This window comes from Leptidea sinapis, chromosome 11, assembly GCF_905404315.1.
Source record: "Leptidea sinapis chromosome 11, ilLepSina1.1, whole genome shotgun sequence".
Lineage (NCBI taxonomy): Eukaryota > Metazoa > Arthropoda > Insecta > Lepidoptera > Pieridae > Leptidea > Leptidea sinapis.
Window position 1 is genome coordinate 583,559 of NC_066275.1, and position 19,902 is coordinate 603,460.

General features: G+C 36.6%; 1 long non-coding RNA gene and 1 pseudogene across 1 annotated transcript; both read left to right on the forward strand.

Moving 5' to 3' along the window:
- Nucleotides 1–1,726: 1,726 nt before the first annotated feature.
- Nucleotides 1,727–7,822, forward strand: LOC126966959 (uncharacterized; annotated as a pseudogene).
- Nucleotides 7,823–10,655: 2,833 nt separating this feature from the next.
- On the forward strand, nucleotides 10,656–19,793 carry LOC126966687 (uncharacterized). The gene is made up of 3 exons (XR_007729772.1): nucleotides 10,656–10,950; nucleotides 11,399–11,485; nucleotides 19,326–19,793. It is a non-coding gene; the product is annotated as an uncharacterized LOC126966687 (long non-coding RNA).
- The last annotated feature ends 109 nt before the right edge of the window (nucleotides 19,794–19,902 follow it).

A 19,902-nucleotide genomic window follows, 5' to 3' on the forward strand; every position in this document is an offset into this window, starting at 1 on the left:
TATGTAGTAAAAGTTTAAAAATATAATTTAATATTAAATATAGTAGGTATATAGCCACATTGATGATATCAATTATTTGTACATAAAATAATGAAAACCATGCAGACATAACCAAACAAAACCGATATTTATTTACAGTAAGGGTCCCATTTTTACAATTTTACTAACGACGGCTCCCAAAAAGTTTTAAGTTTACAATTATTATTTTTTGTCTTTTTATTGAGGGTTTATTACAATAAGATAATAGGAGAAGAATAAAATGATCCGTTGATTCTTCTGCAGTTAGCAAGGGATAAAAAAACTCCTGTATAAGCAAATATCACTCACTGTCTACGTCCGCTACCTACCCTAAAACTTGTTTTTGTAGTTTGATAGTTCAGCTACCTATATCCGCACTTGTTTATTATTACATTTCGTATTACATTCACTGGAACAACGCTTTTTTTACATAATTTCCTGAAATATACTACCTCGATCATCCCGAAACAGACAGCATCAATATTTCGCTATTTCTGTACGTTAATCTATGTCCGCACTCGAGACTCGAGTCAAGTTGCAGCATTTGGCTTGACTCAGCTTGGCGGCGATCGGCGATGTCATGGCGTCATATTTATTTTGTTAGAGAATTAATGAAATCAAATAAAATGCTATAATTCATGATTTCTTAACTGTGGTATGTAAATGTATGATTTCTTTTCACTTTCGTAATTACTGCATCTTCCCATAACACAAGACGGCATTTTAATGGTGTATCTATATCAAAGTAATCAATTATGTCAACAGCAAACGCGTGCGTACCGTTTTCGTATAGAGAGAGCGACTAAGACCAAAGGAACCAATTGACTCCATTTAGGCGATTGATTTTCGGCGCGCTAGTAACATATCTACCTCTTTTAATACTATAATATCATTGGGTTAAATCGGACTGAGCTGCATTTGTCCCTATCGCACTCTTCGGGGGAAGACTGGAGGTGAGGGGCGTTGGTTGGCCAGTCCGGAGCATAACTTATGAGTTATGCACATAAAATATAGTGCATCACCCAGATACTATGAGTTTGCTTGTCGATTTAGTAGAATTAATTTATTGATAATTTTGGTGAATGTGAGATGTATAGTATGTAGTGTGTGACTGATGATGGATTATATTAATTTATATAGAATAAATCAATGCAAGTTACCTACGGATAGACAAGCATGATATATGATTATAAACCTCAGTCAATAATTAGTAAACTGAGCTCAGACCACTTTGGTCAATAAGCCTCTTTTAATATTGAAGTAAACAAATGTACTTCAGCTAAAAAGTTTATGTTTGTTCCGGTAAATAATTGGCGAATGGAGAAATATAGAGGCAATGTTTCGGAAAAACTCTCAAATTTGTATTTGATTTATAACAGTACTCCAAATGAGATGTATGGTAAGTTATTTAAAATAATTAAAACAGAGTTTACTTCTATATTTACTTCAAAGACAGTCAACTCGGGTGGTCTCTTGTCATTTAACAACTGGGCAACAGCTGGTATTCATAGGAGCAGACAACGGTTATATGAACTATATAGTGAGAGATCAACATGTAACCATGATGCATCTTTCCTTGTATATGTGAAAAATTATTCAAAATTATTTAAGAAAGTATGTACTATTGCTAAGTCAATGCATATTAGAGAAATAATTAAAAATGCTTCAAATAAAATAAAAAATACTAGGAAAGTTATTAGCTGGGAATATGGAAGAGCGAAAGACTGCAAGTTTGAATATAATCTAATAATAAACAATACAAAAATCCACTCTGAGCAGGAAGTAGCTTGTGCTTTTTAGAAATTTTTTTCTGACATTCCAGTTTCTATCTCAAGCATCCTTGTCTCCTCCTCCTATGTTGCCGAGTCACTTCTTTTGGAAAATGTTAAGGAATGTAAACAAAATTGCAAATTCAGTGTTGTTAGCCCAGCACAAATAATTAAAACTTTCAGATCTTTAGAAATGAAAAAAACTGCTGATACATGGTGCATATCTGTAAAAATAATAAGTTCTGTTATTGACGTCATAGCACCATATCTAGCACTAGTTTCTAATAGCTGTATTGAACATGGCGTGTTTCCTGACCTTCTGAAATATAGTAAAATTACACCAATATTTACTCTGACTCACTTCTGAACCGAATAACTATCGCCCTGTTTCAGTGTAGCCGACCCTAAGTAAAATTTTTGAATTATAAAATTTTTGAAAAATTGATTCCTAAATAATCATTAAGAGAAAAATTTAAAGACATAAACATTTTGACTGTTGCTTCTCAATACATTTTTGATAATGTTCTGTATGTTCATAAGCACATTGAAGAATTTTCTAGAAACTGTGACATTCATAATGTTAACACGAGGAGGTTGGGCGATTTATATGCTTCTACAATATGTTTCAAGAAAATGTAGAAAATAAATGTGTTACGAAATTTAAAAGAATTGTTAATAAACGTTTGTGTGAGAAAGGTTACTATACCATAAACGATTTTCTTAATGACACCACGGACTGGGAATAAAGCGAACACCCTCAGGCTCTTTAACTATAAATGTTTATCGTACGATATCACATTGTAATCCATATTTTATATTTAAAAAAAAAACCCGCTGAGTTTCTTGTGCCCATTCTTCTAAGGTCTGAGGCAGTCTCTTTTGAATGGGTGGTAGTTTTTTTAGGTTCAATAAGTGATTTTAAATCCTATTTTGAATAAAAATATTTGAATTTGAATTTGAACATGTATAAATTATACACGCAACCACAAGTATAAGGGTGCGTTTCCACTGACACGGAGCTGGGCGAAACTGAACTTGAAATAGATCAATCACAGCTGCTTCCATCAGTAGTCGACATCGACATGGAGTAGAGATTTTGGAGTAGGTAGACTGTGACAACTCATGAACCGATAATGTATATATTTATTTTGATGTATAGGTACTGTAAACATACATACATATAATCCATTAATTGTGAAATAATAGGACTTGCTCTAGTAAGAAGACTTGGCTGCAGTATAGAAGAATATATATTTTGTTACATGGGAGAAACTAAAGGCAAGCATGGAGTAGTATTCTTGGTGAAGAAGAGATTTAAAGAAAATATATCAAATTGCACAGGTATATCAGAAAGAGTAGCACTGTTACAAATGTCTTTTTACGAAATAAAAATTTCAATAATACAGGTATACGCACCTACAGAAAAAGCAAGTGATACAGAAATTGATAGATTCTATGATGACCTTCAAAAAGCGCATGATTTAGCAGACAGCAAGGTTGTAGTTATAGGAGACTTCAATGCAAAAATAGGTCAACCTAAAACAAGAGAAAGTATGGTCATGGGAAAATATGGTATTGGACAAAGAAACACAAGAGGAGAAAGATTAATAGAATATGCTCTTGAATACAAACTGTCAATAGCTAATACGTTTTTTATTAAAAAACAAAAAAATTAATGGACGTGGATGTCGCCAGATCAAAAAGTCAAAAATGAAATCGATTTTGCCCTGACGAATTCACCAAAATCTGTCACAAACTTTGAGGTCTTAAGTAAACTAAATTTTCCGTCGGATCATAGACTGTTACGACTAACTTTTATAGTAAGTTGTATCAAGAAGAGTAGGATCATACAGAACAAAGCTTCTCATCCCTAAATCAGAAGAAGAAACAAAGAATTACTTAGAACACTATAAAAGTTACGAGAAAGAAAGAAGGAGAACGGGAAAAAGAAATTGAGGTACAAACTTATTACAATTTTCTACTAGAGGCTATATTACAGAGACCTACACCATAAAAAGTGCAGATAAAGAAAAACCGGAACAGAATATTTAGTGAAAAAACAGACAATCTAATTTAAAAAAGAACAGAATTGATACATATAAAAAATAAGAATAAAGAACTTAAAGAATAATTGAGTGAAATTTACAAAGAAACTAAAAAATCGATAAAAAAAAGATTACAGTACTCAAAGGAAAAATATTATCACAAAAAATTTAGAAAAGCACAGAAGCGTAAAAAAAGCTTTCAAATAATTATGTCGTCATAAAACATGGATCCCGAAAATGGAAAATAAAAGAACCATAGCAAATACTAGAAAATATATAATGGATCAAGCATCAAATATTTTATAAAGAATTATATCGTAAAACAGAGGAAGAGGAACTGAGGCCTGAAATAACAAAACATACAAATAATAAATGTACACAGACAAATGATATTATAATACAAAAAAAAAGAAGTACTTATATGATAATATTAAAAACCTAAAAACAAATAAAAGCCCAGGCCTGGACAACATAAGTAATGAGATACTCAAAATTTATGCACCCATTCTTGTTCCTCATCTGATAAAGCTATTTAATATGATAATTGAGACAGAAGTAGTACCGAAACAATGGAACGCATCAGATATCATATTATTAAATAAAAAAAAGGCGATTCTAACAATATAGAAAACTACAGGCCTATCAATTTACTGGCAAACTTATATAAATTATTTTCCTCAATAATCTTAAAAAGGATAACACAACAAATTGATAACGAACAACCTGTAGAACAAACTGGCTTTCGTACCTTACTACCTAATACCTTAGAACAAGTCTTCGAAAAATATAAAGAGTACAATAGACCACTTTACGCAGCTTTCGTTGATTATAACAAAGCATTCGATAGTATTAGTCATGATTCAATTTGGAAAGCACTGAAATCCCTTAATGTACCTCAAAAATATCTACTCTAACAGTATCAGTAATGTTAAATTGGAAACAATAGGAGAGTCAATAAAAATCGAACAAGGAGTAAAACAAGGAGACCCTATGTCCCCAAAAATCTTCATTTTAGTACTTACTGGATTATGTATTTCGACAAATTGACTGAGTGAACAAAGGCATAACGTTAATGGCTATTTCTTGCGTCGTCTAAGGTACGCTGATGACATCGTAGTACTAGCAGAAACTCCAAAAGACCTAGAAAATATGATCAATTCACTAGACAAAGAAAGTTTAAAAATTGGATTAAAAATGAATTTCAATAAAACCAAAGTAAACCAATGACCAACAGATTTAAAATACCCATTATCACTAGCGACAATGAAATTAAATACGTTGAAAAATATATTTATCTGGGCAAACAAATATCATTTGGAAAAAATTCCAACGAAGAAGATGTCGAAAGAAGAAGGAATCTAACCTGAAGAAAATTTGGTCTTTGAAAATCTAAAGGGAGATTTCAATCTGAAGCTGAAGAAAACTGTAGTTGACACGTCATGCTTATTACCTTGTCTTCTATATAGATGTCAAACATGGACTTTCACAAATAAAGTAAAACAAAAGCTTTAACGACACAGAGAGCTATAGAAAGAAGCATATTTAAAATACGTAAAATTCAAAAGATAAGAAATGTTCTAATCAGACAAAGAACAAAAATAAAAGATGCACTGACCCACGCATTGAAACTAAAATGGCAAATGGGCCGGTCATATATCACGACTCACAGACAAGAGATGGACGATGCAGACAACGAAATGGAAAGGGCCGGTGGGCTTTAGAAAAGTTGGGAAACGGTGTAAGAGGTGGGCTGATGATGTGATTGAAATGGGGAAAATGGAGAAGGCTTTCACCCAAAGAGGGGCCCATACTACTAATTAAACATTAATTATTAAGTTATTAAGAAATAGATAAAAAACTTACTAACATAAAACTTTTCTCTTTTTGAGTTCTTATAATATTAGGCTTAAGTTAAGTTAAGTTTACTAACAATAATTATGTTTGTTTTAATTTTTAAATTTAGTTTAACTTAATTATGTAATTTAGTATGGGAATAAAAGGCTTTTTTATTTTATTTTTATAAACATACCAAAATAATATACATAATATGTAAAAGGGGGCGCTTATTATTACACACAAAACATAATATAGTTATTTTTCAAATAATTAAGTAATTTATTATATTATCGTTATTTCTACTCTGCCCCGTACAGGTAAATTTCTTGGAATACGACTGTCAATCAATTCGGGTAAAGTAGCAATCGGAAAAATTTTACGCAATAATACGCTTGCGCCTCTCTAACGCCTACAATTCATCATCACTCTGATCAATTGTTGTGTGTTGAAGCTCTTGAGCTTTTTATCTATAAACTAGCTGATCTAGCAAACGTTATATTGCCGATATTAAAATCGCGATACAAAAGTAACTGTTGATCGTAGATAGGTGAAAAATTGAAGTTGTATGTATTTTTTAATGCTGACTCATAATCAAACAAATTTAAAAAATTAAAAAAAAAATTAGTGTGGACCACCCTTAACATTTAGGGTGATGAAAAATAAATGTTGTCCGATTCTCAGACCTACCCAATACGCACTCAAAATTTCATGAGAATCGGTCAAGCCGTTTCGGAGGAGTTCGGTCCCGCACACCGTGACACGAGAATTTTATATATTAGATTTAACTTATACAGACGAGACATATCACTTATCAGGCTCTAATTCTAGCCGACCTTATTAGGTACATTCTTTTCATCACCAGTATCAGTAACTTTATACTTTGCTGTCCAACAATGCAGCACTAAGCGCTGAGTTACATACACCTTTGTAAGAACGTTTTGCCCAAGAACCATCTCCAACTACTGCTATCACAGGACAGCAATCTTTATCCAGAAAATTTTAAACAGAGAACTGTTTAAAATGGCAAGCATTTTATCTTCTACACCTTCTGCAATCAAAGAAGTGCCACTATCTTAGTGGCCCTTCATTGGACATATTGGGCAAATTTAGCGAACTACAAATACTACATTTAACAGCTGTGAATATCCATTTCCTGAAAAGAAACCTACGCCAGATTCCTTCCACAAACGTTTTATTTATACTTTGTTACATATTTAGGTTTTCATTATACACTATTTCAATATTTATATATATTTTAAATTCGTGATTGATTGTAAAGTGTACAACACCGCGATGAAGACAGGTCTGTTGTATTTCTGGATGATACCTATATTCATGCGTCTTACACAGTAAATAAATGCTGGAAAATAGAAAATGAAGAAGGTATCCTAAGAAACGATCTTACTGGCGTGCGATGGATAATTGTTCATGCAGGTGGTGAAATGGGATTTATACCAAATGCCTCATTAATATTAAAATCCCAGTCGAAATCGATGACATGAATTAAAACAAATTTTATGTAATGGCTTCAGGAAAAACTAATTACTAACTTGCCAGCTAATCATTTAGAAGTTATGGAAAATGCCCGTTATCACGCGGTAAAGTTAAACAAAGCACCGACATTAAGCTGTACCAAAGCAGAAATGCAAAACTTTATAACAAATAAGGGGTTATCTTATCTGCCTACTCTGGTACCTAATACCTCAACTATATGAAATTATAAAAGACCGTAAAGACGCTCCAATAATATATGAAGCCGATGAAATGCTTCAAGCTCATGGCCACAAGGTGGCGAGATTACCGCCATACCACTGCGAGCTAAACGCAATTGAATCTCTTTAAAAACGGAGTCTCGTTAAAAGGCGCGTAGCTATTGAAAATGTAGGGTAAGAAACAAACAACATAGTTCATTTAACTAAAGATTATTTTCAGTCTATCACTGCAGAAGACTGGCAAAAACAATGCGAACATGTGCACCACATTGAAAGCAAGTTTTGTGAAAGAGATGGGTTTATGGATACTGCTATGGACAGATTCATAATAGAATTGAATACTGAGTCTGATACAGAATCTGAAAATAGTTACGATGATTCATCTGATTATTCATCATCGGCAATCCGCCTGGATCATGCTTATTCAAAATATATATTTTAATTATTATAAAAAAAAAATAATAAATATATCACACTGATGTAATTATAATTGAAAATTAACCTTAACATATCCAATATAACAAAGAATAATATGGTAATCAAATTTATGTACAAACAAATACAGATAACTTTAAATGCGTTCGTCCGTCCCGATAACAAAAGATCTTATTACAAACTTTACGTTGAAATATAATCATTATATTATAAAAAAAAAATTATCATATCTAGAGTAAATATTATATTCTTTGGATCAGCCACAGAGTACGTGTCTGTACTTGTCTTTTACACACGCAGACACAGACGTATAAAAGGGAAGTTTTTTTTTTCTTCTTTTGGCAATAGCGTTTACTTTTTGCCAATAACGTAAATTAAAAGATTGGGGAACTAAGTTAAAAAAGGATATGGAACACGGGAAAGGATCAGATAAGTAGAAAGAGGATTGAAACGGATAATAAAAATTTCATAAATATACATATATACTTGCTACTTACACAACATTACAATTATTTAAACTTTAATATGATTCTGAAGAATGAAAGATGACAATATTTTACATGGTTACATAATTAGACAGGATATACAGGTAGGAAAAGGAACATTAAGAGATATTATATCATTCAGGAATGAGGAGCGATCGTATAGAGAACATGAAAAGAAAATGTGATCTAGATCACATTTATCGGATTCACATTCACACAATATGTCAGTAGATACAATGCCTAATCTATTACGATGAACAGGAGTGCAAACATGACCCAAACGCATTCTTATGATAGAAGAACATACTAACTTATTGCATTTGGCACGAAAAAACCATGGTTTAAATTAAATAAGTGGCTGAAGGTTAAAATATTTCCTGCCTTTTGATTGACCAGTTTCAGTCCAAAGTCTATTCCAACAATCCTAAAGGTGAACTATAGGAAGAGCACCTAGATCCTGGCAAAAAACTTTATAAGGGAAAATGTCGCCATCGACCACGGCTTCATTAGCTAGGTGGTCTGCTTTTATATTAGCGTAATAGATACCTACACCAACAGGATCCGAGGAGGAATGTTTTGACGCATCTGTGTAAATATGATGGTAATCAACCCAAACAGTATTTTTAAGAAGATTAAACGAAAAATTTGTACAAATATCGTGCTTATTTAAATCTGAGTTAAAATGAATTTCTGGAAGAAACATTAATGCTTCAAAGCTAGTACTGAAAAGAGGATAATTAATGGATCGATGAATAGGAGCTTTTATGTTGATAAATTTCTTAAAACTATTGATTAGACAAGGTGGTTTTTTATTTGACCAATATTCAGATGAATCTATATAATGAGAGTTTCTAAAGTTTGTTATAAAGAGAGTGGTTAAGAAACTGAAAAGATCGGAATATAAATTTGTCTGCTAAATATTGACGACGTAGATGTAGTGCAGGATCACCACATTCTACTTGAAGAGCATTAATAGGACTTGACCGCATAGCACCAGAAACTACTCGTAAAGCTTTGGACTAGTTTTTTAAATGCCTTAACACTACCAGGCTCCAGCAAGAATGTACCATAATCTAATATACTTCTTATATGAGCATTATATAACAATTTCATTTAAAAAGGGGGCGCACCCCACCAAACACCTGACAGACATCTTAAAATATTAAGAGTACGCTCACATTTAGCATTTAGGTATTCACAATGTGGGATACCAGTTAGTTTCGAATCTAAGACAATTCCCAAAAACTTAACATTATCTTTAACTGGAATCTGATAACACTCATAAAATATAGAAATAGGAGGAGGAGTTCTTGATCTCGTGAATAAAACTATTGTGCTTTTTTCAGGTGATAGATCAAGGCCATTTAAGCCCAACCATACAGAAGAACTAGCTTTTTCAATAGAAATATCACGACAGTAAATTAATAGATCATCAGCATACTGAAGAACATTTACACTATTAAGTGGTGATTTTAAATAGTGTGTATAAATATTATATAATATTGGGTTAAGTACTGATCCCTGGGGGAGGCCCTTTGAAACAAGTCGAGTAATTGACTTGCCGTCATCTAGTTTCAGGATTATGTATATTTCGGAAAGCATGTTTATGATAAAATTTGTTAATAGCAGAGGTATATTAAGTTGTAAAAACTTACTTTTTAAAATACTTCTTACGACATTATCATAGGCACAATTTATATCTAAGAACGCAGCTATTACTGATTTATTATATGAAAATGATAATTGAATATCAGAAATGAATATACTTAAGGTATCAATAGTACTTTTCCCACGTCCGAAACCGAATTGGGATTCACATAATAGACCGTTATGCTCAACAAACCATTCTAAACGATTTTTTATAACATGTTTTGTAATTTTCATCAAAACAGAAGAAAGTGCGATTGGGCGATGGGCAGAATGGTCTGAAGAACACCTATTAGGTTTCAGTAGGGGAATTATTTCTTGACGTTTCCACGTGGAGGGGATGTTACCAGATGTCACTATGGAATTTATAAGAGATAAATAATAAAATAAAGCATCATCATCTAAATGAGAGATAAAGGAATACGGAATACCGTCCAGTCCAGGAGCAGAATCCTTAACATGTGACAATACACCTTTTAATTCAGTGAGAGAAAATATACTGTTTAAACCAAAGCAGTTATCATTATTTATATTTATTACAGGGTAAAAAATTATTAAGTCTTCAGGAACGAAAGGTGGAGCCAATTTATCTAAAAAGCTATTAATTAAATGAAAAGGGATTGATTTCGGAGATGAATCTTTGGATGCAGATCTAAACCTTCTTATATTTTGCCACACAAGAGATGGTTTGACATCAGGTGATATTGAATAGCAGAAGTTTTTCCAGCCATCAAATTTCTTTTTCTTTAGAAATTTTGAAGTTTCTGACATACTCTTTGTAAGAATTTCAAAATTCTCATCAGTGGAACATTGACAGTATGTAATTTCAGCATATTTTCTTCTCTTTACTGCCTCAGTACATTCGTTATTCCACCAAGGAGGAGAAGGAATAAAACCCAAAGAGCTATTTTTAATTGGAAATATCTCATTGGCAACCTCAATAAAGATTCTTGTTAAAGAATCTGCACACTGAGATTCTGTACCTGGATTAATTTTTGGAAGTGTAATAATTTTGTTCTTTATTAGATCTTTATATAAATCCCAATCAACATCATTAAGCTTATATTTTAAACGAGGAGAATATGTTTATTTAACGAAATTTATTATTAATTTATTTACGAAATTTAAAAGAATTGTAAAAAAACGTTTGTGTGGGAAAGGTTATTATAGCATAAACGATTTTCTTAATGACACCACGGATTGGGATTAAAGCGAACACCCTCAGGCTCTTTAATTATTAATGTTTATTGTACGATATTACATTGTAATCCATATTTTATATAAAAAAAAAAGCCCGCTCAGTTTCTTGCGCCCATCCTTCTCAGGTCTGAGGCAGTCTCTTTTGAATGGGTGGTAGATTTTGACGTTCAATAAGTGATTATAAATCCTATTTGAATAAAAATATTTGAATTTGAATTTGAATATGTAATACTTTATTGTTATTATTGCAGGTTGGAAATGATAATAATAGTGGGAAGTGATCACTACCAAAAGTAGATCGCAATGGATCCCAGGACAAAGAAGAAGCAAGATTAGGTGTAGTACTGTACTTTCCCCGGGGCATAAAAAGAATAGGGGAGTCCCAGGCCCATGGGTGTCGTAAGAGGCGACTAAGGGCTTTTTAGAAGTGGGAGAGTCACGCAGCCGTCTTTTGACGTCAGCACAATCGGGCCAGACTCGTCCGGGACCGGAGGCCATTTCCCCCCCCCCCTTCCCCAACAAAGATTATGACAGCGGTCCCTAAAGAGATAGTACCCCAGGAGGGTACCGGCTCTACCAGAGTCGGAGAATCCCTCCCCGAGCACCCTAGCTCGGGCTGCCCTTCGTATTCTGGCGAGGGCACAGTACCGCGCATGACCAAGGACAAACGAGGCAGTAACACCACGGCACCCCGCTCCACACTCAACGTGGACTTTTGCAATATCAGGGGAATTCACTCCAACTTAAACGCCGTCCACCACCACCTTGAGACGGCGAAGCCGGCCTTGTGTTTCCTTACGGAGACGCAGATATCTGGACCTAGCGATACGTCATATTTAACGTACCCCGGGTACAAAATTGAGCTCAATTTTTTGCCTCATGCCGGGGTATGTGTGTACGTTAGGGAGGATATCTGCTGTCGCCGTCTCGGCAATTTTGAGGGTAGGGACCTGTCCACTCTCTGGCTCCGCGTAGATTTAGAGGACCGCGTCCGCATCTATGCGTGTGTCTACAGGTCCCATTAGTGGTAACGCAGAAACCGATCATCTCATGGGCTGCGTTCAAGCGGCAAATGACGACGTGCTTGCACAGATCCCCTCCGCAGAAATCGTAGTCTTGGGTGATTTCAACGGGCACAATGCCGAATGGCTTGGATCACGTACCACAGACTACGCAGGGCGATCTGCGCATAATTTTGCATTGGCGTATGGTCTGGCCCAATTAGTCGAGTCGCCAACGCGGCTCCCGGGTGTGGATAGCCACATGCCGTCCTTATTGGATCTTCTGCTGACTACACATCCCGATGGTTACCAGGTCTTTGTCGACGCCCCTCTCGGAACGTCCAACCATTGCCTGGTCAGGAGTGTAGTGCCTATCCGACGCCAACGTCGCAGACCCCCAGCGACCCGCCGCGTATGGCACTACAAGTCAGCAGATTGGGATAGGATGCGTTCCTTTTTTGCATCCTACCCTTGGGGCGGGGTTTGTTTCCCTTCGGATGATCCTAGTGCCTGCGCCGTTGCAGTAGCCGATGTGATACTACAGGGTATGGATATTTTTATACCAAACTCTGTAGTACCGATCGATGGCAGATCACAGCCCTGGTTCGATGCGTCAGTAAAAGCAGCATCTGACTGCAAAAAACAGGCGTATCGAACTTGGGTTGCGGCGCTGGGCACAAAGGATCCGATCTGCATAGTTCTTAAGAGGAAATACAACCGTGCTTCCAGATTTTTTAAGCGGCAAATCGCCCGTGCAAAGTCAAAACTCGTCGTCAAAATCGGCGAGCAGCTTTCCAGTTACCCGACCGGAACACGCAAGTTCTGGTCATTGTCGAAAGCTGCTCTTGGTAACTTCAGCCAGCCGTCCATGCCGCCGTTGCACATGAGGAATGACACCCTGGCCTATACGGCAAAAGAGAAAGCCGATCTCCTGTGCGCTCTTTTCGCCTCCAACTCGACTCTTGAGGACAACGGAAAAACACCGCCGACCATCCCGCGGTGTCAGAGTTAGTTAGTTTATAAAGGTCTTTATTTACCATAAGCTTAAAATCTAATACAATGGATGCTGTACATAATCACTTAAAGACAATTATTTTACATAGACTAATTACGTCTTTTTAAAATATTTAGATATAAAACAATATAAACTTAATAAACAAGATAATGAAATAGGTAGGTATTAAAATACAAAAACATCTCGCTGACTTTATGGTCATACAAGTTTTAGATTATGTACCTACTTAAATTATAACAATATTATTTTGCAATATAAGTATTATTGTGACATAATACTAGCACATTAATCACAATTAAATTGTTCAATACTAATCATGGAGAAAAGAATAACGTAGTAATACAGTCATTATCAAAATTATAGCATTGCATCAATGCGTAAGGTAACGGATTACACTACCTACAGGCTGCGAGCCTGCGACACCAAGCTAGTTGAAACCGGTATTATGTGACGTTATCCATACTCGAGGAAATAGTGATGTGGGAGGCGATATCGATTATACCTGCCAGCGTATCGTAAGTTATTTAAGCGGGTTCTAACAATTGAGGAAATTAAGGGATTCTTGTGAGTCGGATTTTTAAAAAGATAGAATTTCTTAGATATCCTAAATATGAAGTGTTTGATTAATAGAATTTTTTTATTAAATTGTAATTTTTTCAGGTTAGTTCGAAACACGGTATTATATGAAATTTTAATGGATTTATTCTGTATTGATTGAATTTTATCGTAATTAGTATTGCAAGTGCTCCACCACACGGGAGCAGCATATGTAATGCATGGCCTGACAAGACTAGAATATATACGCATTTTAGTGTTGCAACTTAAATTTGATTTGCGGTTAAGCACAGGACTGAGAGCGTTAATTGCTTTAATACCTTTAACATGAAGAGCATTTGTATTTTGTGTCCAGTTTAGCTTATTATCTAGTATTAGGCCCAGGTATTTTACCGTAGTACTCCATGGGATAAGTTGACCGTCTATTCTTAGTTTGCGAATTGGAGTTGAGCGTTTTCGAGTAAACATAATAGCTTCCGTTTTAAGGGTATTTATTTTTAACTTCCACTTGGTGAAATAAGTGATAAGTAGTTCCAGTGACCACTGAAGGCGTGATATTATAATATCAATGTCATCAGAAGACGTAAAACTCGCAGTATCGTCTGCAAATCCAGCGAGGTGGTTATGAGGTTGTTTTTTGATGTCATTTAGGTACATCACGAATAAATAGGGCCCTAAGATTGAACCCTGTGGTATACCGGCTGGTACAGGTCGTGGGCTCGATATAATATCACCTATGTGGACTGTAAAAGAACGATCTTCTAAATATGACTTAAGTAATCTAACCAGAGGCAATGGAACATCGGGTGAAATTAGTTTATGAATCAGTCCAGCATGCCAAACAGTGTCAAAGGCTTTTTCAACGTCTAATAGTATCATGCCAGTAGACTGGCCTAAATTAAGATGATGAGTCACGTGTTCGGCGACTCTTGCTAATTGCTGCGCAGTGGAATGACCCTTGCGAAAGCCGAACTGCTCAGGAATAATTTTGTTTTCTATTACATCTAATAGCCTCTTTGCAATTAACGATTCAAATAGTTTAGCTAAGGAAGAAAGTAAGCTGATAGGGCGATAATGAGATGGGATAGTATCGTCCTTTCCGGGTTTTTTGATTGTAATGTTAATAACTTTAGCAATTTTCCACATTGAAGGAAAATAACTGTTACGAAGACAGTCATTTAGAATTTTTGGTAAAAGAACCAATAATTTCTGCGGTAGGTTTTTCAGTAATTGATTATTTAGGCCATCAATACCTGGAGCTTTACGATTTTTTAATTTTTTAACGGCTTTAGCTATTTCTGTTGGGGTAATGGGCCGCAACGGAGAACTATAGTTTGGTATATAAAGAGAAGTATTAGCTTCTTCAACAATTTTCTCAGTAGTAGGATCGCTTACCCAGCTATTTGTGAGTTTCATATTATCATAAAAGGCATCGGCAAGTACTTCGCATTGTTCTAAAACATTGGAGGTAAACCTATTGTCATGGCATCTTAAAGGTGGAATAGTCGTAGGTTTCGCACTTAAAGATTTCACTACGCGCCAAAGGTCAGAACTTGGATTATCAATTTTTTTGAGTTTGTTATTCCAAATTTGATCATTAAAATTTCTCAAAGATACTTTAATACTTTTTTGTAGTTTATTAATTTCTGAGCATAATATTCTTTTGATAATTCTGTCAGTTTCTTTAGTAGCTAAGGACCTTAGTTTATTTTTATTCTTGATTTTAGTTTTAATATATTTTGGTAGTTTATGTGGGGTGATTATATCAGGGCCATGAGGAATACTCATATCTCTTGCCTTAACAATCATAGCAGTAAGTTGCTCTATGGAAAAATCGATTTCGTAACTGATATTGTTACATTTTGGTGAGAGTGCGATATTCGCGTTTAAGTAAGATCTAAACTGCTTCCAATTTGCATCTTCGTACCTATATCGAATAAACGGTTTTCGAGTAAAAGATTCACCGACAGAGAAGGCAACAGGAAGGTGGTTAGATGAAAGACGTGATGAAGTCTCCGGCCGTGATATATTGTAAACATTTTTAACTAAAACTATATCAGGAATGGAGGGTGAGTAATCACTACGATAATGTACAAGTGTGGGGACAAGCGGACCGAGTACGTCATAATCATTACTAACCATATGATCAAATAGGCGATTTCCTCTTTGATTAGCTTTTTCGCAGTTCCAGTAGTCATGTTTAGAATTAAGGTCTCCCATGAGTAGAATCCTATCATACGAATTAATTACTAAGTCTAGGTAGCTGACAAGAAGTTCTTGGTTTGGAGATTGGTATGCCGAAATTATAGACGTGTCTTTACCCGACAATGTTATATTAACACCGATACATTCAAGGGTCTGGATTGCCGTTATATGTAACGGAGTATGGGGGATTTCTGATTTGATAAGTAAAGCTACACCTTGGCCTGACCCATTCGATCTTTTATCTTGTCGATAAGTTACATAACCGGGAATGTGCAGTTTATGCTTAGGGCTAAGTTTGGTTTCACACAATGCTATAATGTCAACTGACAGTTTACAAATGATATCAATAAGCTCATATAGCTTAGGACTAATGCCATCGGCATTCCAATAAAGAAAACGTAATTCACTACACTTAGACATACTGACCCAGATGAGAAAGAATCAGCATAACGTTGCTAAAATCTTTAACATCTCTGCAGTAGCACTATCCGGATGGCATGAAGGTGCTGCAGTTGTCACATTGTTTTCGGCTGGATTCTCGAACATAGGGATTTTCTTCACATTGGCACCTGCCACATTAGCCCAAGAACGACCATCAATTCCAGCATTTTTAGGAAGACGCTTAGACGTTTGGATTAATTTATGTTCTTCCTTCCTTGACTCGACAAGCTTGAGGTATTTTTGTCGTTCTCTACATTGCCGATAGTTTGCAGGGTGATTTTCATTGCAGTTGCAACACTGCGCAGGCGTGTTTCTGTCTTTCTTTGGGCATTCACTAGAGATGTGATTTTCTAAGCACTTTACGCAGCGAGGTGGCAAGTTGCAGTTTTTGGAAGAGTGCCCAAAAGCTTGGCAGCGAAAACATTGAGTTCCAGCATGGGTCTTTGGCTGAAATTTGCGTATTTGCAAAACACAATTACTTAGATATTTAATTTTACTAAAAGCAATGACATTAGCTCCTGGAGGTAATTGCACCAAGTATAAGGGACTAGCGTCAGATTTATCGTCTGCATGTCTGAGTTTTTTAGCGGTTGCATTAGGAAAACCAAGTTCATCTAACAAACCAGTTACATTTTTTTGAACATAGTTAGGGAGCCCGATTATAATAAATTTAAATGTTCGTTCTTCTTTCCTCGAAAAAGTTTAGAAATTAATGTTCTCAGAGCGCAAGCCATCTTGAAGTGATTTGTGGCCCTCTACTGAGTAACAGTAAACAATGATTCTTTGATGGCCTTGATATTTAAGATGGAAACCCTTGGTATAACGGGAAACCACCAAACCAGTTTTTATGTACTCGTGAGTCCAATCAGATTTAATATAAATGTGAATTGGAGGGATCTAACTAGATTTCTTCACAGTTATGGACGCCTCCCGAAGTTTGATGGATGCTGATGAACCTTGGTCAGGAAGGCCGCTAAATCTATTGAATGTTTTCACTGGTGTTTGCGTTTTCACTTGTGTTCCATGCGCATCTCTTTTAGGTATGGACCAGTCTAGCTCCATATCACCTGGTCATTTAGTATTTGGCAAGGATGACACGGAATTTGATCTAGTCAAAAATCTATCCATATTGGATGCCAGTAAATAAAAATTGTATATCGATATCGATGTTGAACTTTCCCATCACTACATACTTGTTACGGCAATGAGTGGGGGAATGCAATTTTTTTTTTACACACGTATTACAACTAATAAAAAATGCGGGTGGCGTGGTTAAATACGAACTGTGCGTCTTTATCGCAAGAAACACTACGAGAACAGACAGACAGAAAACTGTTAGGCGAGCTCTGTTTTTGTTGGACGTCAGGAAGTCGAGCGGGCCGGATGGCATTTCTCCAATCGTGCTTAGAACGTGTGCCCCTGAGTTGACGCCGGTGCTAACGCGTTTATTCCGGCACTCTTATTCCAAAGGCGTAGTCCCTGACTCATGGAAGTCAGCCCTTGTCCATCCGATCCAAAAAAAGGAGACAGTTCGGATCCGGCAAACTACAGGCCTATTGCTATTACCTCCCTGCTCTCCAAAATCATGGAGAGCATAATTAGCCGTCAGCTCTTGGTATACCTAGAGGGTCACCAGTTGATCAACGACTGAGAATACGGCTTTCGCCATGGTCGGTCGGCAGGTGATCTTCTGGTATACCTAACACATAGATGGGCTGCGGCTATTGAAAGCAAGGGGGAAGGCCTGGCAGTTAGACTGGATATAGCGAAGGCCTTTGATCGTGTATGGCACAAGGCGCTCCTCCCTAAACTTCCATCATTTGGGCTCCCCGACAGCTTGTGCAAGTGGACCTCCAGCTTCCTCACTGGGCGCAGCATACAGGTCGTTGTCGACGGACATTGGTCGAAGCTGAAGCCCGTGAATGCTGGAGTCCCCAAGGCTGTGTGCTATCTCCCACGCTGTTTCTTCTGCATATCAATGATATGTTGGGCACCTCCAACATTCATTGCTATGCAGATGACAGCACTGGTGATGCCGTATACACGGGCCATGCAGGTCTCTCTAGGGAAATCGTCGACCAGTGCCGGGAGAAACTTGTGTCTTCTATCAAGTCCTCTCTTGAGAAGGTCGCGGAATGGGGTAAATTGAACCTTGTCCAATTTAACCCCCAGAAGACTCAAGTTTATGCGTTTACCACTAAAAAAACCCCATTTGTCGCATCACCGCTCTTCGACAACACTTCCCTAAAAGCCTCGCCTAGTATCGGAATATTGGGTCTTGAAATCTCGAGCGATTGCCAATTCCGTGGCCATCTGGAGGGCAAAGCCAAATTGGCTTCAAAGAAACTGGGCGTCATTAATAGAGCACGGCAATACTTCAAGCCGGCCCACAATCTAGCGCCGTACAAAGCACAGGTCCGGCCACACATGGAGTATTGCTGTCATCTCTGGTCTGGCGCACCCCAGTATCAGCTCGATCCATTTGACCGCGTGCAACGCAGAGCAGCTCGAATTGCCGGGGACCCAGTACTCTGTGAACGGCTGGATCACTTGGCGTTGCGTAGAGACGTCGCTTCATTGTGTGTCTTCTACCGCATTTATCACGGGGAGTGTTCCGAAGAGCTGTTTTACCTAATTCCTGCCGCCGAATTCCACCTTCGACACGCCACAAGTTAGGATATCATCCTCACCATCTGGATGTGTGGCGGTCCTCCACAGTCCGGTTTACAAGGAGCTTTCTTCCACGTACTACAAAGCTGTGGAATGAACTTCCTTGTGCGGTGTTTCCGGGACGATACGACATGGGTACCTTCAAAAAAAGCGCGTACACCTTCCTTAAAGGCCGGCAACGCTCCTGTGATTCCTCTGGTGTTGCAAGAGAGTGTGGGCGGCGGTGATCACTTAACAACAGGTGACCCGTAAGCTCGTTTGTCCTCCTATTCCATAAAAAAAAAAGAAAAGAAAGTGACTGTTAAATCTGGAGCACTTGGGCGCTCGTCAGGATGAGAACATCGTGTAGGACGACCATCATTTAATATACACAAATTCACTGAATCAAATATATCTATTAATGTGTTACCATAACTATTAGAAGATAAGTAACCCCAGGTTTCATGGCGACAGTTAAAATCACCAAGGATCATAAAAGGCTTCGGAAGAATGGAAATAATATCTTTAATTTCATTTAAGATTGCAGAAGAAGGATGAGGTATATAAATAGATACATAACAGATATTTTCGACTAAAGCAGCAATAATAGAAAAATCATTACTGTGAAAAGGAATAGAGAAGAGAGAAAAGGAAAGAGGGTGTTTCACAAGCATGGCTACTCCGCCTTGCCCATCCACACGATCTTCTCTGAGACATGAATAACCACGAATCTTAAATAAAGATCCTGGTTTCAACCAAGTCTCTTGAAGAGCACAGATATAAGATTTATATTTATTTAATAAATAAATAAGATCACTTTTTTAGGAGTGATGCTTTGACAATTCCATTGAAGAACTTTGTCCATTATTTGGTTTATAAATTTGAATAA